Here is a 22,126-nt window from a genome sequence, read left to right on the forward strand (position 1 = left end):
GATGATCAGCCTACTAAGACAAAAATCAGCATTTGATAGAACAACAAAACAGAATACAGGGTCTCTATATGTTATCATAAACAGTATCCATTAAAATAACTACGCATGTGAGAAGTAGAAAACCTGGATGCATAGTCAAGAGAAAAATCCATAAAAATAGACACATTGACACTGAGATTACACAATTGATGGATTTAGCATAAATAATTTTAAATATATTGAATGACTTTAGAGGTATGGGCAGGGGGTGAGGTGGCATAATGAAACCCAAGGAATGAATAGGAAATTATAGATGAGAAATGCAAGTTCTAAAGAAAGAACTAAATAGAAATCCTAAAACTTAATATTACAGTATTAGAAATGAAATAGTCACTAGACGCATTATCAACAAATTGGAGTTAGCAGAAGACAAGATCAGTTAACTTGAACACAGATATGCTAAAAACTATTCAAGCTGAAGTGACTAAAGGACAAAAAAACCCAGATATCCATGGCCTATATGAACAATGTCAAACAATCTATATATGTATATATACATATGGGATCGCACAGAGTCGGAAATGACTGATGTGACTTAGCAGCAGCAGCAGATATTTAATATATATAATTAAAGTCCCAGAACAAGATAAAAGTATAAGACTGTGTTAATGTTAATTAATGTTAACATGAAAATGTTAATTAATGGCCAAAATGTTCCTAGATTTTAGTGGAAAATACCAATTTGGAGATTCAAAAAGCTCAGCAAAGGATACTTTATAGTCAATTTTCTAACACAAAAAAAAGAAAACCTCAAAACAATCTAGAGAAAAATGAAACCTTATGTTCAGGAGAACAATAGAAATGACAGTTTAATTTGCATCAGAAATGATGGAGGCTAGAAGACAATGAGATGATCTCTTAAGAGTAAGTGTGAATATTAAATAAATCTCAACTTAGATTTCTAGTTCTAGAAAAATACATTTCAAAAGCAAATATAACACAAAAAATACTTTCAAATATATGAAAACTGAGAAAATGTAATACTAGCAGAACTGAATTATAAAGGTGCCATATGAAGCTCTTTCATAGTTGTTGTTCAGTTGCTAAGTCACATCTGACTCTTTGTGACTCCATGGACTGCAGCATGCCAATCTTCCCCCTCCTTCACTGTCTACTGGAGTTTGCTCAAACTCATGTACATTGATTCAATGATGCTATCCAACCATCTCATCCTCTGTCAACCCCTTTTCCTCCTGCCCTCAATCTTTCCCAGCATCACGGTCTTTTCTAATGAATCAGCTTTTTGGATCAAGTGGCCAAAGTGTTAAAGTTTCAGTTTCAGCATCAGTCATTCCAATGAATATTCAGGGTTGATTTCCTTTAAGATTGACTGGTTTGATCTCCTGGCTGTCCAAGGAAACTCTCAAGAGTCTTCTCCAGCACCACAGTTCAAAAGCATCAATTCTTCGGCACTCAGCTTTCTTTATGGTCCAACTCTCATATCCATACATGACTACTGGGAAATTAATAGCTTTGACTATATGGACATTTGTTGGCAAAGTGATGTCTCTGCTTTTTAAGACACTGTCTAGGTTTGTAATAGCTTTTCTTCCAAGGAGCAAGTGTCTTTTAATTTTGTGGCTGCAGTCACTGTCCACAGTGATTTTGGAGCTCAAGAAAATAAAATCTGTGACTGTTTCCACTTTTCTACATCTATTTAGCATATGTGATGGGACTGGATGCCATGATCTTCATTTCTTTCTTTTTTTTTTTTCATTTCTTAAATGTTGAATTGTTAGCCGGTTTTTTTTACTCTCCTCTTTCACCATCATCAAGAGGCTCTTTAGCTCCTCTTCACTTTCTGTCATAAGGGTGATGTCATCTGCATATCTGAGGTTATTGATATTTCTCCTGGCAATCTTGATTCCAGCTTGTGCTTCATCCAGCCTGGCATTTCTCATAATGTACTCTGCATATAGGTTAAAGAAGCAGGATGGTGATATACAGCCTTACAAAAGGTGGGGTACTAAAGAGCCTCTTGATGAAAGTGAAAGACGAGAGTGAAAAAGCTGGCTTAAAACTCAAGATTCAAAAAACAAAGATCATAGCATCGGTTCCCACCACTTCATGGCAAACAGATGGGGAAACAATGGAAACAGTAACAGACTTTATTTTATTGGGCTCCAAAATCACTGCAGATGGTGACTGCAACCATGAAATTAAAAGATGCTTGCTTCTTGGAAGAAAAGCTATGACAGACCTAGCCAGCATATTAAAAAGCAGAGACATCACTTTACCAACAAATTTCCACTTAATCAAAGCTATGGTTTTTCCAGTAGTCATGTATGGATGTGAGAGCTGGATCATAAAAAAGACTGAGCGCCGAAGCATTGATGCTTTTGAACTGTGATCTTGGAGCAGACTCTTTAGAGTCCCTTGGACAGCAAGAAGATCAAGCCAGTCAATTTTAAAGGACATCAACGCTGAATATCCATTGAAAGGACTGATGTGGAAGCTGAAGCTCCAATTCTTTGACCACCTGATGCAAAGAGCCGACTCACTGGAAAATACCCTGATGCTGGTAAAGATTGAAGGCCACAGGAGAAGGGGATGACAGAGGATGAGATGGTTGAATGGCATCACCGACTCAATGGACATGAATCTGAGCAAGTCCCAGGAGATGGTGAAGGACAGGGAAGCCTGGCATGCTGCAGTCCATGGGGTCACAAAGAATCGGACATGACTGAGCAACTGAACAATAACAACAAAAAGGTGTGGGAGGAATAAACTGAGAGTTTGGAAGTAACTATCCGCACTATATATAAAAAATAGCTAGCCAATAACATAGCTAAGGATCTACTGTATATCACAAGAAACTATACTCAATATCTTATAATAGCCTGTAATAGAAAAGAATGTAAAAAAAAGTATATAAATATATATATACTTGTCGTTATATACATGTATAACTGAATCATTTTTGCTGTATACCTGAAACTAACATAACATTGTAAATCAACTGTATTTTGCTAAAATTTTTAATTTAAAAAGATATTAAGGAAATATTGTAGTTGCATGCTAATAAATGTGACAAACTCCTTGAAATGGAAAAATTTCTCTAAAACACAAGCTGTCAAAGTGAATAAGGAAGAAAGAGAAGAGACAAATAAACTATTTAGTAGTAAATTGAATATATTATCACAAAACAAACCTTCTCACGATGAATTAAATTATCCTGCCGCCCAAAAACCTTCCACAAAGATTATTCCAAACCCTATGGTTTCACTGTTGAATTCTAACATTTAAGGGAAATATAGTTTACTTTACTCACTAGAACAATAAACTGAAAGAGACTGACAATATCAAATGTGGGTGATATGTGAAACATCTTTCATGCATTGCTAGAGTTAATGTAAAATTTTATACACCTACCAAGTTCTCTTGTAGACATTTATCTAACATAAATAAAAATATAAGTCCATAAAATCCCATAATAATATTCAAAAATACCTTATTCATAATCTCTAAACCTGAAGACAAATAAATTGTTCAATAGAAGAATGAGTGAACTGTAGTATACCCATGGAGTGGAATATTTCCCTAGCAATAAAAATAAATGATGTATAGATACAACATTATGAATTAATCTCTAAAACACAAGCTGTCTTATATGTTGAGAAAAATAAGGTAGAAACAAAAACTTTCCTATGGTATGATTCCACATAAATAAAATGTAAGAACAAGCAAAACAATCTGTAATGACAGAAATCAAAAGAGTAGTTTTCAATGGAGATAAGTATTGACTTAAACAGGGTAAGACAGAATTTGGGGAGGTAAAAGGAACATTCTACATCATGGTTTGGGTGATGATTACACAAACGTATTTATTAAAATTGATTAAATTATATACTTATGGTTTGTGGATCACACTGCATGTAAATTTTACCTCAACAGAAGCATTTTAAAATTTGTCTTTTAATAAAATTGGGTTGGAGAACACCAAACTGACCAAAATTAAACAGGTTCCTTTCTTGAGAGAAGAAAGTCTTCTTTCTGAGACTTCTGAAAGTTCTTCTGAGAGACTTTGCAGAGACTTTAAGACAAATATGCATTGTAAGTGTCGATTAGAGAACATAGTCTTTACTATTGTCCTGAGTTATTTGTCTATGGGATTGCTTTTTTCCTTCCAGAGCACCTTGAAGCTCAGGTTCTGCAGAAAATCCTTTTGGAAATGCTGCCCTAATGGCATCTTCCATCAGAGGAGATAGTTGCCTGGGCAACACTGCAGGGAGGAAAAATGCAAAGTGACCACCCTGTCTGATAGGATCCAGGTTGGAAACCAATTTGCTTCAGCGATGAGAAAACTTAGCCATCAAATTTTTGCAACTCATACATTTTTTATTCCTGTAACACATGGCTGTAAATAATGTAGGACTGCTTCCTCTTTTACCAGGAACTCTTGGCTTATATGTACAGATAGTACCAGAGAACTATTGCATTTTACATTTCCATTCATTGAAATCCATCCAACTGAACTGTTGCCTCAAAGTGAAATAAGTGATGTTGTACCCTTCAAGGCCCAGCTCAAATGCCACCTTCATGAATCCTTCATAAAGAATTTTCAGATTCTCTACAAACTGGAGCCATCTTTTTTTTTCCTCTGAGCATCTATCTTTCTCTTAGTTTTCAGTATTTTCCTCTCTTTTATTGGCATGATTCGAATGGTTTACATATTCCTCTAGAGATACAGAAGTTGTATCTCTCTAGTAGACAACTAACACATAGAGTATATTCTTAATTCTTATTAAAACAGTGAATGAACGCTTGATGTGATTATTTTAACAGAGGCATTTCTATCTCTGGAATCAGAACTGCTTATTCTCTGAAATCACGGAACTGCTTTTTCTGCGCTCACTTTGGCAGCACGTATACTAAAACAGGGAACTGTTTCTATGTTACTTTATAACACCAGTTCTCTACAGAGTGGCCCAGATAAAATTAAATACCTGGTTTGTTTCTTTCATATAACTCTGCTAGCTGCATCTTGAGGGATAAGCTCCCTGCTATTTCTAAAGATCAGTGACATGGCTTGATAATTCATCATTGTTATTGTTCAGTTGCTACGTTGTGTCCAACTCTTTGCAACCCCATGGACTGCAGCATGCCAGGCTCCTCTGTCCTCCATTATCTCCTGGAGTTTGCTCAAATTCATCGCCATTGTGTCAGTGATTGTGTCTAACTGTGAGCACCAAAGAATTGATGCTTTTAAACTGTGGTACTGGAGAAGACTCTTAAGAGTCCCTTGGACTGCAAGGATATCAAACCAGTCAATCTTAAAGAAAATCAATCCTGGATATTCATTGGAAGGACTGCTGCTGAAGCTGAAGCTCCAATACTTTAGCCACCTGATGCCAAGACCTGACTCATTGGAAAAGACCTTGATACTGGGAAAGACTGAAGGTGAAGGAAGAAGGGGCTGCAAGGGGTGGTAATTCATGGTCTCACACAATTATTTGACATGAATTAGCAACCATGGTCAGAAAGTTAATAGATATTTACATAACATCTACTTTGTAAATGGCATAAGATGAGGTAATGTGAATGACCAAATATACTAATGAAATGAGTCAATTTATCATGTCATCAAACATGAGCAAATATAATGTAAATGCTGCTCTTAGACATGTCAAAAAATGTATTTGTGAACTCTTATTTAAACTTTTCATTTTTCCAGTGGGAATATAACTGCATGGCTATGCTAAGTTAGTGAAATTCCATAGAAAAGCATGTGGAGTAAAACTTCAGTCTTCAGCTAAAATTAGAGAATTATTAAAAAGGGAAGGAACCACCTCTTCCACTTAATAGATGTGAAAATGAGACCAGAAGTTAGGTGATATATGTAATGTCATGACATTAGTTAATCAGAGAGACATATCCAGAATTCAAATTATTGGATGCCTAATTCAGGGATTCTTTTTTCAACTCCTTTATACTGTTTCTTTTAAAAAATAATTTATCCTTAACTGCAATTAACCTGTGAATTCTATGCACTTGAAAAATTGAAGATGTTCAGTTACTATTGTACTATTTTGCCCACGTGTAACCCCTAGTCCTCCTAAGACTGTTTTAAGGAAAGTAATCTACTATTAAAAATTTAAGAGTAGCAAAACATCCTTTAGAAATAAAAGCAATTGAGGAAGCTTACCACTAACACACAGGCAAAATAGAATCCTAAGCATTTAATAAAAATAAAAAGAGAAGGCTTAAGAAATAAACAATGAGGATGAGAGAAATATTGCAAGAACACACAGCTGGGCACTAATTACCCCTCAGTGGGGAGTTGGGGTGCCTGTGGGGTGGGGAAAAAAGGACACGTCTCACTGTGTTTGCTTAAATTCTGTATCCTAGCATTAGTTCAGTTCAGTTCAGTTGCTCAGTCATGTCCGACTCTTCGCATTACTTAAAACATAAAAACAAAGAAGTATTGGCATTTTTAATCATTACAAAAGTAACAAGCATATAACCCATCTCTAAAGCTACAATAGTAGTGCATCTCAGGCTCACAAGCAGTAAGTACTAATATGGAAACAACATAGACAAACAGACCTAACAGGTCTCTGTGCTGTTGATAACAACATCCCCCTGTCTATTAGTGCTTTTCTTTCTCTCTCTCCCATTAATTGGACCCATTTTACAAAGGCTCATTTAATCACCATCACCTTTATCAAAATGTCTGTAATGATTGTTCTGGCTCTCATGAAGCTTTCTTTCTCTAAACTCTGGCAGACCTTGCACATCGGGACCCCTGCCTACACTCAGACCCTGTATCACACCACTCCTTCCTTACTGTGCTCCGGCCACTCTTGGCCTTTTCTCTGTTTCTCAAACATGAAAACATACATGCTCATTCCTCAATCAAAGATTGATCTTCATTATTCCCTCTGTCAGGAATCTGTTCCTCTAAACCTCCACATGGCTGACTCTTCCTAGTAGCTCATGCAAAAGCTCAAATGACAACCCAATCTAAAGCAATACATTTCAAAAGTGTTTCTCCTATTTTCAACCACACTCCTCCTATCCATATTTATCATATCATCCTGTTTTATTTTCCTTCTCCTAGCACTGAACTCTGATATAATCTTTAATCAAAGTTTTCTTTTTTTAATTATTTTTATTGAAGGATAATTGCTTTACAGAATTGTGCTGTTTTCTGTCAAACCTCAGCATGAATCAGTCATAGGTATACATATATTCCCTCCCTTTAGGAACTCCCTCCCATCTCCCCTTCCCATCCCACCCCTCTAGGGTGCTACAGAGCCCCTGTTTGAGTTTCCTGAGCCATGCAGCAAATTCCCGTTGGCTATTTTACATATGGTAATGTGAGTTTCCATGTTACTGTTTCCATACATCTCACCCTCTCCTCCCCTTTCCCCTTGTCCATAAGTCTATTCTCTCTCTTTCTCAACTGTTGCCCTGTCAATAAATTCTTCAGTACCATTTTTTTAGATTCCGTATATATGTGTTAAAATATGGTCTTTATCTTTCTCTTTCTGACTCACTTCACTCTGTATAGGGTTCTAGGTTCATCCACCTCATTAGATCTGACTCAAATGTGTTCCTTTTTATGGCTGAGTAATATTCCACTTATGGCTGTGTATATATACCACAACATCTTTATCCTTTCCTTTGTCAATGGACCTCTAGATTGCTTCCATGTTCTAGCTATTGTAAATAGTGCTGCAATGAACAATGAGATACATGTGTCTCTTTGAATTTTGGTTTCCTCAAAGTATATGCCCTAGAAGTGGGATTGCTGAGTCATATGGTGGTTTTATTCCTACTTTTTTAAGGAATCTCCACACCGTTTTCCATAGTGGCTGTATCAATTTACATTCCCAGCAACAGTGCAAGAGGGTTCCCTTGTCTCCACACCCTTTCCAGCATTTATTGTTTGCAGACTTTTTGATGAGGGCCATTCTGATCAGTGTGAGGTGATATCTCATTGTAGTTTTGATTTGCATTTCTCTAATAATGAGGGATGTTGAGCATCTTTTCATGTGTTTGTTAGTCATCTGTATATCTTCTTTGGAGAAATGTCTGTTTAGGTCTTTTTGCCACTTTTTGTTGTTTGTTTGTTGTTTGTTTTTTCTGGTATTGAGTTGTATGAGCTGCATGTATATTTTGGGAGTTAATCCTTTGGCAGTGGTTTCATTTGCTATTATTTTCTCCCATTCTGAGGGTTGTCTTTTCACCTTTCTTATAGTTTCCTTTGCTGTGCAAAAGCTTTAAAGTTTTATCAGGTCCCACTTGTTTACTTGTTTTTATTTCCATCACTATAGGAGGTGGGTCATAGAGGACCTTGCTTTGATTTATGTCATCGAGTGTTCTGCCTATGTTTTCTTCTAAGAGTTTGATTGTTTCTGGTCTTAGATTTAGGTCTTTAATCCATTTTGAGTTTATCTTTGTGTATGGTGTTAGGAAGTGTTCTCATTTTATTCTTTTACATGTAGCTGTCTGGTTTTCCCCAGCACCACTTATTTAAGAGGCTGTCTTTTCTCCATTATATATTCTTGCCTCCTTTGTCAAAAATAAGGTACCCATAGGTGCATGGGTTTATTTCTGGGCTTTCTATCTTGTTCCATTGGTCTACATTTCTGTTTTTGTGCCAGTACCATACTGTCTTGATGACTGTAGCTTTGTAGTATAACCTGAAGCCAGGAAGCTTGATTCCTCCAGCTCCATTCTTCTTTCTCAGGACTGTTTTGGCTATTTAGGTTCTTTTTTGTTTCCATATGAATAGTGGAATTTTTTGTTCTAGTTCTGTGAAAAATGCCATTGATAATTTGATAGGGATTGCATTAAATCAGTAGATTGCATTTGGTAGTATCATCATTTTCACAATATTGATTCTTTCTACCCCAGAATATGAAATATCTCTCCATCTGTTTATGTTATCTTTGATTACTTTAATTAGTATCTTATCATTTTCTGTGTATGGTACTTTTGTCTCCTTACATACATTTATTCCTACATATTTAATTATTTTTGTTGCAGTGGTAAATGGGATTGATTCCTTAATTTCTCTTTCTGATTATTTACTGTTAGTATATAGAAATGCAAGTGATTTCTGTGTAGTGATTTTGTATCCTGCAACTTTACTAAATTCACTGATTTGCTCTAGTAATTTTCTGATACTATCTTTAGGGTGTTCTATGTACAGTATCTGGAGAAGGAACCCTCTCCAGTATCCTTGCCTGGAAAATCTCATGGACAGAAGAGCCTGGTGGGCTGCAGTCCATGGCGTCACAAAGAATTGGGCTTGACTGGGTGATGAACACTAACAATATATACAGTATCATGTCATCTGCAAACAGTGAGAGCTTTACTTCTTTTCCAGTCTGGATTCCTTTTATTTCTTTTTCTTCTCTGATTGCTGTAGCTAGGACTTTCAGAACTATATTGAATTATAGTGGAAAAAGTGGACACCCTTGTCTTGTTCCTGATCTTAGTGGGAATGTTTTTAGTTTTTCACCATTGATAATAATGTTTGCTGTATGCTCATCCTAATGGCCTTTACTATGTTAAGGTAGCTTCCTTCTATGCCCATTTTTTGAAGAGTTTTAATCATAAATAGGTTAATTTTGTCAAAGGCTTTTTCCACATTTATTGAGATTATCATATGGTTTTATCTATCAATTTGTTAATATGGTATATCACATTGATTGATTTGTGTATATTGAAGAATCCTTGCATCTCTGGAATAAACCCAACTTGATCATGGTGTATGAGCTTTTTGATGTGTTGCTGAATTCCGTTTGCTAAAATTTTGTTGAGGATTTTTGCATCTATGTTCGTCAGTGATATTGGCCTGTATTTTTCTTTTTTTGTGGTGTCTTTGTCTGGTTTTGGTATCAGGGTGATGGTGGCCTTGTAGAATGAGTTTGGAAGTGTTCCTTCCTCTGCAATTTTTTGAAAGAGTTTTAGAAGGATAGGCATTAGCTCTTCTCTCAATGTTTGACAGATTTTCCTGTGAAGCCATCTTGTCCTGGGCTTTTGTTTCTTGGGAGGTTTTTGATCACAGCTTCAATTTCAGTGCTTGTAATTGGGTTGTTCATAATTTTTATTTCTTTCTGGTTCAGTCTTGGAAGATTGAACTTTTCTAAGAATCTGTCCATTTCTTCCAGGTTATCTATTTTATTGCCATATAGTTGCTCATAATAGTATCTTATAATCCTTTGTATTTCTGCATTGTCTGTTATAACCTCTTTTTTTTTTTCATTTCTAATTTTGTTGATTTGATTCTTCTCTCTTTTCTTCTTGATGAGTCTGGCTAAGGGTTTGTCAATTTTGTTTATCTTCTCAAAGAACCAACTTTTAGTTTTATTAATCTTTACTATAGTTTCTTTCATTTCTTTTTCATTTATTTCTGCTCAGGTCTTTATCATTTCTTTCCTTCTACTAATTTTGGGGGTATTTTCTTCTTCTTTTTCCAGCTGCTTTAGCTATAACGTTAGGTTGTCTATTTGATGTTTTTCTTGTTTCTTGATGTAGGAATGTATTGCTATAAACTTCCCTGTTAGAACTGCTTTTGTTGCATCCCATAGGTTTTGAGTTGTCATGTTTTCATTGTCATTTGTTTCTAGAAATTTTTTTATTTCTCTTTTGATTTCTTCAGTAACCTGTTGGTTATTTAGAAACATGTTGTTTAGTCTCCATGTGTTTGTATTTCTTACAGTTTTTTTTCTTGTAATTGATATCTAGTCTCATAGCATTTTTGTCAGAGAAGATGCTTGATACGATTTCAATTTTCTTAAATGCACCGAGGTTTGATTTGTGACCCAAGATGTGGTCTATCCTGGAGAATGTTCCGTGTGTATGTGAGAATAAGGTGTATTCTTCTGCATTTGGATGGAATGTCCTGAAGATATCAATAAGATCCATCTCATCTAATGTATCATTTCAGACTTGTGCTTCCTTATTAATATTCTATTTTGATGATCTGTCCATTGGTGTGAGTCAGGTGTTAAAGTCTCCTACTATTATTGTGTTACTGTCAATTTCTCCTTTTATGTCTGTTAGTGTTTGTCTTATGTATTGAGGTACTCCTATGTTGGATGCATAGATATTTACAATTGTTATGTCTTCCTCTTGGATTGATCCACTGATCATTACGTAGTGTCCTTCCTTATCTCTTGTAATCTTCTTTATTTTGAGGTCTATTTTGTCTGATATGAAGATTGCTATTCCAGCTTTTTTTTTTTTTTTTGCTTCCCATTTTCATGGAATATATTTTTCCATCCTCTCACTTTCAGTCTATACGTATCTTGAGGTCTGAAGTGGGTTTCTTGTAGACAGCACATATATGGGTCTTGTTTTTGTATCCATTCAGCCAGTCTGTGTCTTTCGGTTGGAGCATTTAATCCACTTACATTTAAAGCAATTATTGATACATATGTTCCTATTGCCATTTTCTAAATGTTTGGGGTTGATTTTGTAGATCTTTTCTCTTCTGTTGTATTTCTTGACTAAATAAGTCCATTTAACACTTGTTGTAAACATGGTTTGGTGGTACTGAATTCTCTTAACTTTTGCTTGTCTGAAAAGCTCTTTATTTCTCCATCAATTGTGAATGAGCTCCTTCCTGGGTACAGTGATCTTGTTTGTAGATTGCTCCCTTTCAGTACTTTAAATATATCCTGCCCTTCCCTTCTGGCCTGCAGAGTTTCTGCTGAAAGAGCAGCTGTTAAGCACATGGGGTTTCCCTTGTATGTTACTTGTTTCTTCTCCCTTGCTGCTTTTAATCGTCTTTCTTTTTGTTCAGCCTTTATTAGTTTGATTAGTAAGTGTCTTGGCCTGTTTCTCCTTGGGTTTATCCTGTATGGGACTCTCTGTGCCTCTTGAACTTCATTGACTATTTCCTTTTCCATGTTGGGGAAATTTTCAACTATAATCTCTTCAAAAATTTTCTCCTACCCTTTCTTTTTCTAACTTCTTCTTCTGGAAACCCTATAATTCGAATGTTGGTGTGTTTTATATGGTCCCAGAGGTCTCTGAGAGTGTCCTCAGCTCTTTGCATTCTTTTTACTTTATTCTGCTCTTCAGAAGTTATTTCCACCATTTTATCTTCCAGCTCACTGATTTGTTCTTCTGCTTCAGATATTCTGCTATTGTTTTCTTCTAGAGTATTTTTAATTTCAGTAATTGTGTTTTTGTCCCTGTATGCATATTCTTTAACTCTTCTAGGTCTTTGTTGATTGATTCTTGCATTTTCTCCATTTTGTTTTCAAGGTTTTTGATCATCTTTGCTATCTTTATTCTGAATTCTTTTTCAGGTAGTTTTCCTGTTTCCTCTTCTTTTATTTGGACTTCTGTGTTTCTAGCTTGCTCCTTCATTTGTGCAGTATTTCTCTGCCTTTTCTTTTTTTTTTTTTTTTTTAATGGTACTGTGTTTGAGGTCTTCTTTTCCCAGGCTTCAAGTAAATTTGATTTCTTTCCTTAAAGAAGGTTGAATTCTTTCTTCCTTTTGGTTTCTACCGTTCTAAGTTTGGCCCAGTGATTTTTGTGTGCTTTATATAGGGTGAGATTTGTGCTGAGTATTTTGTTTGTTTGTTTGTTTTTCCTCTGATGGGCAAAGCTGAGTGAGGTGGTAATCCTGTCTGTTGATGATTGGGATTGTATTTTTGTTTTATTTGTTGTTTAGATGAGGCATCCTCCACTGGGTGGTGGTTGGGTGATGCCAGGTCTTCTATTCAAGTGGTTTCCTTTGTGTGAGTTCTCACTATCTGATACTCCGTAAGGTTAGTTCTCTGGTAGTCTAGGGTCTTGGAGTCAGTTCTCCCACTCCAAAGGCTCAGGGTTTGATCTCTGGTCAGAACAAAGATTCCACAAGTGGTCTGTTATGGCCTTGTGTCCCTCTGATTCTTCTTCAGTGAATCAATCATGCTGCCACCAGGTGGTCACAGCCTTCCCCATTCCAGTTCCTCAGCACCTTAAGTATACCATCTTCAGCTAAAGACAAGCAAGGATTTTGGGGTTGGGGGTGTGTGGGTCCAAAGTTGGCTTTTTAATTTCTGATTTTATCTACTATAAAGTACAGCACTATGGAAGCAACCTAAATGTCCATCAACAGAGGGATGGATAAAGAAGACGGGGTACATGTATGCAATGGAATACTACTCAGACATAAAAGGGAATGAAATGGGATCATTTGTAGAGACACAGATGGACCTAGATTCTGTCATACAGAGTGAAGTCAGCAGTCAGAAAGAGAAAAGCAAATATTGTATATTAATGCATATATGTAGAATCTAGAAAAATGGTACAGATCAACCTATTTGCAGAGCAGAAATAGAGATTGAGATGTAAGGAGCAGACATGCAGACACAGGGAGGGAAGGAAAACGTGGGACAAATTGGGAGAGTAGCATTGACATCCATACATTACCATGCGTAAATAGCTAGCTAGTGGGAACCTGCTATATAGCACAGGGAGCTTAGCTCGGTGCTCTGTGATGACCTTGAGGGTGGGATGGGAAGGAGAGGGAGGGAGGTTCAAAAAGGAGGTGATATATTTATACTTATAGCTGACTCACTTTGTTGTACAGCAGAAATCAACACACTGTAAAGCAATACTCCAGTAAATATATCAATACATATATTCCAGTTAATACACAGTCCATAGGGTTGCACAAAGCTAGACATGACTGAAGCGACGTAGCATGCATGTGTACGTATAGTGAGAGATTTTTATTATTTACTACTGTAGGTCTAGTTCCTCGTCCATTGCCTGGCACATAATAGATGTTTGGTAAGTATTTGCCAAAGGAATATCCTGTTTCACATTCTGCCCTGTATTACTTGCTAATCGTTTCATTCTTTACCTTCTCAATTAAATTTAAATTTCCTTGTAGCTAAGAACCATGCTTCATATTTCATCTTATAGCAAATTTGTCATCTATAACTTATTGATTGATCAGAGCTTGGGACAGTTAAGCAAGATGGCAGATAACAGGGAAATACAAACAGGTGATCTTAAATGGGTTTGGGGAACAATGTAATTTAACTGTCTCCTTATGTCCAGAACAGGCAATGAGTTGTCTCATTACTTAACACAGAGGCAATATACACCCCTGCTCTGCAGTATCCACAGAAGTCCAAAAGTCAATACCAGTCAATGTCTGAGGTTCTTTGCTCCCCAGAGAGTTTTTACTAAGGGGATAAAATAATTCATTAAAATGTAAATTCTTCTATTCTGCCTGCTTTGCATTTAGGTAAGTCTTCCTTCCAAAGAGCTGAAATAAGTGGTAACAGCTCTATTTAACATAGAGTATAGTATATATCTCACACAGTCCAAATGAAATGAAATGAAAACTCGTAGGAGTTGTTCTAAAAATCTCTCTTGGCAGCATGGCATACAAACTTAAAAAAAAAAAGTAGATAGAGTTAGTGGAAATGAAAGTTGGGTTGCTCACTTAGTCTCTGCAATTTAAATTCTTGCTAATTCAGGGAAGAGGCTGAGATAGCATAAGAGAGGTGCCTGCCTTGCCATCTCAGAGATTTACAGTCACCATGAATGGAGAAAGCCAGAAACTCATGTCAGTCCTTCCTAAAAGGTCTCTAGTAAGTAATACTAGTAGTTATATGTAAGAAGGACTTGTATGATTTCTTCAAATAATAAACAAATATTTATTCAGTACCCACTAGGTAAATGCCAGGCTAATACCATGAAAACCAAAGACAAATGCCTGTCTTCCCAGATTGGTTATGGAGATAGAGGAGTCAAGTAGTATCGTCAAAACAGTGTAATGGAGCTCTGGTGGGTTTAAGATCTGTGAAAACATGAAAGAAAGATACCTAACCTTATTTTGGAAGGTCCAAGCATGTTTGTCAAGAAAATGATATTCTCCTGGAGGCATTCTTCGCTGCCCAGATGGCTCAGTGGTAAAGACTCCACGTGCCAACACAGGAGACACGCGTTCAATCCCTGGGTCAGAAAGATCCCATGGAGAAGGGAAGTGGCAACCCACTCCAGTATTTTTGCCTGGCAAAAACTATGAACAGAGGAGCCTGCTGGGCTACAGTCCACAGGGTTGCAAAGAGTCGGACACGACAATAGCTAGGAGAAGTAGTCCAGACTCAAATAACAAAATGTACGAAAGCCTAAATTCAGAGAAAGTATGGAGTGTGATGGACATTTAAATAAATAATACAGGTGATTTATAGAGAATACAAGACCCTGAAAACAGAGCCATGATCTGTTCTTTTGTTGTTTATTTGCTAAATCAGGTCCAACCTTTTTGTGACCCCATGGACTGTAGCCTGCCAGGCTCCTCTGTCCATAGAATTTCTCAGGCAAGAATAATAGAGTGGGTTGCCATTTCCTTCTCCAGGGGTCTTCCCAACCCAGGGATCGAATCTGCATCTCCTGCATTGGCAGGCTGGTTCTTTACCACAGAGCCACCAGGGAAACCTGATCTGTTCTGTAACTGTGTTTCTTTATTAGGAAAAAAAAAACAGTCTATCATTTTGGGTTTTTAGAAGTCTTTATTGGTCTATAGCCAATCCTGAAAGAAAAGTACGAGGGTGTTCTCTAAGCATGCCATTCATATATTCCCCTAACACCCTTCCACCACGTCTCCCATTGTGACACGGCTGATAGCACAGACCCAAGTTGTCTAGTGACATCATCCCACTACATTCATCTCCAAATTCTTTGCCTCTTTGTCAAATCTTATTTGCTTAGCTGAGGGCTTTAATCTCCTACCCCCTCCTCTCTCTCCATTGTACCTTGCTACGCTGAAGAAGCACCAACTTCTCACCAAGAGCAGCTTCAGTTATTTGATTTCTGCTAATATGCAGGATTAACATGTAAAGTGCTGTGAATCTGGTATAATCCATCACACCATCAGATGCTGGCCTGGCTTTAATGCAAGCGTTATGGAGAGTGACATTATTAATTAAGCCACAATACAGGAGCACCAACACATCAAGGAGAAAAGGCCAATGCTATGACTCGCCATCTGTGGATTTTTGATTTCAGAAACACAGCCTGGCTGTCAATCTTCTCAGGGGACATACAACTTGGCAGGGTCCACTCTTCCAGGACAAATATCAGGGAAGCCTTTTCTCCATGTGGGAGGAAAGCAGGCTGACTTTGAGTCAAGCCTGCTGTGGGGAGACTGCAGCATTGCATTTGTTTGGAAACCAGACAAGGCATTTGTACTCAAGCTATGAACATCCACCCAACAGAGGAAGAGTGCCCACACTATTTAAGGTGGCCAGGGAGTCAACAAAGGGAGGAGTCAGGGATGGACGTTTTGGAGCCTGGACTTCAGTTCCAGCTCAGCCATTCCCTTACTCTAAAACTCGGTCTCCACTTTCTTTATCCAGATGGTCACTCAGTTACCTCTCAGTGCTGACATTCTCTGACAGGCTCATTATCTTGGTCACAGCTCTACAATATGAAGAGCCTCAATGACCACCTCCTCAGCTGCTAAAGACCTCCCTTCCCCTTGCCTTCATAGTTTTGGTTTCCTAGGGCCTGATTGGGGCTTCCCTGGTAGCTCAGCTGGTAAAGAATTCACCTGCAATGCAGGAGACCCTGGTTCAATTCCTGGGTTGGGAAGATCCCCTGCAGAAGGGATAGGCTACCCACTCCAGTATTCTTGGGCTTCCCTGGTGGGTCAGAATCCCCCTGCAAGGCAGAAGACCTGGGTTTGATCCCTGGGTTGGGAAGATCCCCTGGAGGAGGGCATGGCAACCCACTCCAGTATTCTTCCCTGGAGAATTTCCATGGACAGAGGAGCGTGGCGGCCTGCACCCATGGGGTCACAAAGTCGGACATGACTGAATGAGTAAGCACAGCATGGCACAGGGCCAGAGAAAGAAAGCAAAAGCAGGAACCATCCAGAACACAGGAACTGGGGTCGACATGCTGACCAGGTGATGTCCATCAACCTCATAGGTAGACGCTATAGGTAGACGCTATATGACCTCTTAAAAGTAGTTCAAAAAAGCAATCTTTTACAAAGGTTATATAAGATAATTTCCCAATTTCCTCTCAACCATCATGAAACAACCAATGTCCTAGCTACCAGGACTTATCAGATAATTGGGCCTGAAAATGATGTCTCATTGTTCAGCAGAAATATTTGTCCTTCACAGTATCACAGGAGCCTTGGGAAATTTTGATGCTTTATTATTGACAATACTAGTAACCAGAGTCTCAGGGGTCAGTAAATTCTAGCCTGTGGATCAAATGAGTACCACAGCCTATAAGACTTTAAAAAAACAAAAAAATGACAGACACTCCTACACCTACAAAGCTTAAAATATTTACTCTCTGGCCCTTTACAGTAAATATCTACTAACCATTGAACTAGAAGAAATTTGAGACTTTCATTACTTAAAACTTACATAGCGGCTATAAAGCCAGAGCCTTCTTTCATTCTTGACTCATTTCTAAGCAAATGGCTAAGATACTTGCTCAAAGGAAAGCACCCTGAACTTCCTTCTTGAAATAAAAAAAAAAGAATTAAAGTTAGAAGCAAGGTGCAAAAGGAAAAGTCATATCAGAGAATCAATAACATCAGTTGAGAGATGGGGATGAGTTATCCAGGTGAAGAGAAGAAAATGTTCAGAAGTACAAAAGAACATAGGGAATTTGAGAAAATCCAAGTGGTCCAGCTAAGGTCAGAGTACCAGGGGAGTATGAATGAGACTTAAGGCTACACAAGTAAAGAAAAGTTAAAAATGAAAGAATTTATACACAGAAAAGCATCTGGACCTTATCCTGAGGACACTAGGGAACAACAGAAACAAGAGTCCAGTGCTATCCTAAATATTTATCTCTAAGCCCAGAGCATCTGCAGACTAACGAGTCAGACCCCATCCTGAATGTGGAGTTGTAATGGTGGTTGTTGAGTGGGAAACGAGATGTTATTGGATCTCAGCTCCAATAGTCCCTCAGAGACCTTCCAAGATCCATAAAGCATCCATTTTCCCTCTCACACGGTCCTAAGGCCCTCAGGCGAGTTCAGACACTTCAGATAGAATTAGGGATATCAGCAAAAACACCCTCAAAATAAAAATCTGAGACTCAGGAGAATCTCCTAGGGAAACATATTTCGACAAAACACACACCAGAAGAAATAGCACATTGCTTGCTGTCAAGAAATGGTTATCGCATTGACCACTCTGGGACCAGAAGGAAGAGGTTATTTCATTTATTATGTATGTAGGTGGGGATGGGGAGGTGGGAAGAAAAAAGACTTTACTCAATAAGCTGCAGTGTCAAAATACGTGGCATTTTGCCTCCTCACAATTTCCCTTCAGACTGTTGAACCCACACCTGTTTTGACAAGACTTCAGCAGGCTCCTCTGCACTTCTCTGCACCATTTTCTGCTAAATAACTAGCCACCCACAATACTCAGCAGAGACCCCAGGAAAAAAGACAGGAAAAGAGAGAAAAAACAAGACATCCCCCTGCACTTTTTTTATAAGGGCCTTTAGGAAGTCACAAGACTGGACTCCTGGGTCTTTCACAGTTCAGTTCAGTTGCTCAGTCATGTCCAACTCTTTGTGATCCGTGGACTGCAGCACACAAGGACTCCCTGTCCATCATCAACTCCTGGAGCTTACATAAACTCATCTCCATTGAGCCAGTGATGCCATCCAACAATCTCATCCTCTGTCGTCCCCTTCTCCCCCCACCTTCAACCTTTCCCAGTATCAGGGTCTCTTCAAAGGTGTCAGTTCTTTGAATCATGTGGCCAAAGTATTGGAGTTTCAGTTTCAGCTTCAGTCCTTCCAATGAATTTTCAGGCCTGATTTCCTTTAGGATTGACTGGTTTGATCTCTTTGCAGTCCAAGGGAGTCTCAAGAGTCTTCTCCAACACCACAGTTCAAAAGCATCAATTCTTCGGCACTCAGCTTTCCTTATAGTCCAACTCTCACATCCATACGTGACTACTGGAAAAACCATAGCTTTGACTAGATGGACCTTTGTTGGCAAAGTAATGTCTCTGCTTTTTTAATATGCTGTCTAGGTTGGTCATAACTTTTCTTACAAGGAGTAAGCATCTATTAATTTCATGGCTGCAATCACCATCTGCAGTGATTTTGGAGACAAAGAAATAAAGTCTGTCACTGTTTTCATTGTTTTCCCACCTATTTGCCATGAAATGATGGGGCCAGATGCCATGATATAGTTTTCTGAATGTTGAGTTTTAAGCCAACTTTTTCACTCTCCTCTTTCACTTTCATCTAGAGGCTCTTTAGTTCTTCGCTTTCTGCTGTAAGGGTGGTGTCATCTGCGTATCTGGAGAAGGAAATGGCGACCCACTCCAGTATTCTTGCCTGGAGAATCCCAAGGACGGAGGAGCCTGGTAGGCTATAGTCCATGGGGTCGCTAAGACTCAGACACGACTGAGCAACTTCACTTTCACTTTTCACTTTCATGCATTGGAGAAGGAAATGGCAACCCACTCCAGTATTCTTGCCTGGAGAATCCCAGGGACAGAGGAGGCTGGTGGGCTGCCGTCTATGCAGTCGCACAGAGTCAGACACTACTGAAGCATCTTAGCAACAGCAGCAGCAGCATCTGCATATCTGAGGTTATTGATATTTCTCCCGCCAATATTGATTCCAGCTTGTGCTTCATCCAGTCCAGCATTTCTCACAGTGTACTCTGCACATAAGTTAAATAAACAGGGTGACAATATACAGCCTTGACTCCTCCTTTCCCGATTTGGAACCAGTCTGTTGTTCCATGTCCAATTCAAACTGTTGCCTCTTGACCTGAATACAGATTTCTCAGGAGGCAGCTCAGGTGGTCTGGTATTCCCTTCTCTTTCAGACTTCTCCACAATTTGTGGTGATCCACACAGCCAAAGGCTTTGACATAGTCAATAAGCAGAAGTAGATGTTTTTCTGGAATTCTCTAGTTTTTTCAATGACCCAAGGGATGTTGGCAATTTGATCTCGGTTCCTCTGCCTTTTCTAAATCCAGCTTGCACATCTGAAAGTTCATGGTTCAGGTACTGTTGAAGCCTGGCTTGGAGAATTTTGAGCATTACTTTGCTAGGGTGTGAGATGAGTGCCATTGTGTCGTAGTTTGAACATTCTTTGGCATTGCCTGTCTTTGGATTGGAATGAAAACTGACCTTTTCCAGTCCTGTGGCCACTGCTGAGTTTTCCAAATTTGCTGGCATATTGAGTGCAGCACTTTCACAGCATCATTTAGGATTTGAAATAGCTCAACTGGGATTTTATCACCTCCTCTAGCTTTGTTCATAGTGATGCTTCCTAAGGCCCATTTGACTTCACATTCCAGGATCTGGCTCTAGGTGAGTGGTCACACCATCATGATTATCTGGGTCATGAAGATCTTTTTCACATAGTTCTTCTGTGTATTCTTGCCACCTCTTCTTAATATCTTTTGCTTCTGTTAGGTTCACACCATTTCTGTCCTTTATTGTGCCCATCTTTGCATGAAATATTCCCCTGGTCTCTAATTTTTCTTGAAGAGATCTGTAGTCTTTCCCATTCTATTGTTTTTATCTATTTGTTTGCATTGATCACTGAGGAAGACTTTCTTATCTCTCCTTGCTATTCTTTGGAACTCTGCATTCAAATGGGTAGATCTTTCCTTTTTTCCTTTGCCTTTCACTTCTCTTCTATTTACAGCTATTTGTAAGGCCTCCTCAGACAGTGATTTTGCCTTTTTCATGGGGATTGCCTTGATCACTGCCTCCTGTACAATGTCACAAACCTCTGTCCATAGTTCTTCAGGCACTCTGTCTATCAGATCTAATCCCGTGAATCCCAATGACCTCACCACCAACCAATCAGAAGAATTTCTATGAGCTGATCACACCCTCCTCTTTGAACCATTACTATGAAACTCTTTACTACCCCCTCCAGGTCTGTTTTGAGGGCATTACCCTGCCCTGCTGAGGTCCCCTTTTCCTGGCAAAGCAATGAAGCTATTCTTTGCTTCTTCACCTGAAAATCTGTCTCTGAGATTTAATTTGGTGTCAGGGTTCAGCGGCCAGATTTGGCTTGAGAAAAGAGGGAACTGCATTTTCATGTCCTGAGAGAGCCAAAGCAAAGAGACTAGCTCAGAATCACCAAATGGAGGTGTGGTGGGGAGTGTGAGTATTAGGAAATTAACCTTGAAAGATACATCATACCCAATCCATTGGCTGAATAAGATAAAACTGTGAGGTGATGATTGGTGAAATAAGGAACTGAATGAACCATTTACTTCTTAAATGGGCTAGAATTTGAAATGATCTGTAGTCATCTGCTATGCAGTAATTAAAGCCTCTTGGGCCCACTTTTTTTTCAGCCATGATTGCATTGACCATTTCTATGCAGGCTTCAACTAGCTTCACATGGTGTTATCTGACAGTCCTTCATGTCAGTCGGTACTTGCTGCCCTGGGCATCCCTCAGGGAACCACTAGGCACTCATTTATGTAACACCCACGAGTGTAAGAGAGTTAAAGCCCCTGGGATACCCCCTGACCACAGGATGGGTCATGATGGCTAATGTATCATTATTATTCTTTCTTTTTTCGATGAATAATTCTGAGACCTGTTTCATCAAGCTCCTCAGAGGCTCTCAGAATCAATTGATTGGTAACAGTACCTAAATCAATAAGGAAACTTTCTAGTGGCCTTCCCACCTTTCCTTTCTTCATTTCCCTCTCATGCCTTCTCCCTAGAATCACATTCCTAAATAAACTACCTGCACACTGGTCTCTCTTCTGCTTCTGCTCCCAGGGGAAGCCAGGTTAAGATATGCGCCATTTGCAGCAAGCACTCTGGCTCCTTCAGCCTCAAAGTTTCTCCAAGGCTGTGGCTGTGAAGAAGAGACAGACCCGTGATGGGAAGCTGGTGTCTCAGTCCTCTTACATCCTGCTCAAGTGAAAGGTTCCTGTGGTCCCTCCCAGCTTCCTACTCGCTCGCTCCTGCAAAAGAAGCTGCACAGGGGATCCTTGGAATGGGACACTTGAGGCTCAGCCCTGGTCCTCAGCCCACCCTGGAGGGAGTCAACTTCCTGGGGTTCGCCTTCTTGCCCATGCCCTCAATTTAAAAAGGTCATTTCAAGTGTCTTTTTCAGAATAAGGCCTCAGTTAGCTCTG

At 38.8% G+C, this 22,126-nt stretch overlaps 1 long non-coding RNA gene across 1 annotated transcript; it reads right to left on the reverse strand.

Moving 5' to 3' along the window:
- Nucleotides 1-1,845: 1,845 nt before the first annotated feature.
- LOC122700994 lies at nucleotides 1,846-19,751 on the reverse strand. Its single transcript, XR_006342891.1, has 3 exons — nucleotides 19,712-19,751; nucleotides 5,417-5,423; nucleotides 1,846-1,987 (listed from the first exon to the last, which is right to left on the reverse strand). It is a non-coding gene; the product is annotated as an uncharacterized LOC122700994 (long non-coding RNA).
- Nucleotides 19,752-22,126: the final 2,375 nt, after the last annotated feature.

Source organism: Cervus elaphus, chromosome 9, assembly GCF_910594005.1.
Source record: "Cervus elaphus chromosome 9, mCerEla1.1, whole genome shotgun sequence".
NCBI classification, from domain to species: domain Eukaryota; kingdom Metazoa; phylum Chordata; class Mammalia; order Artiodactyla; family Cervidae; genus Cervus; species Cervus elaphus.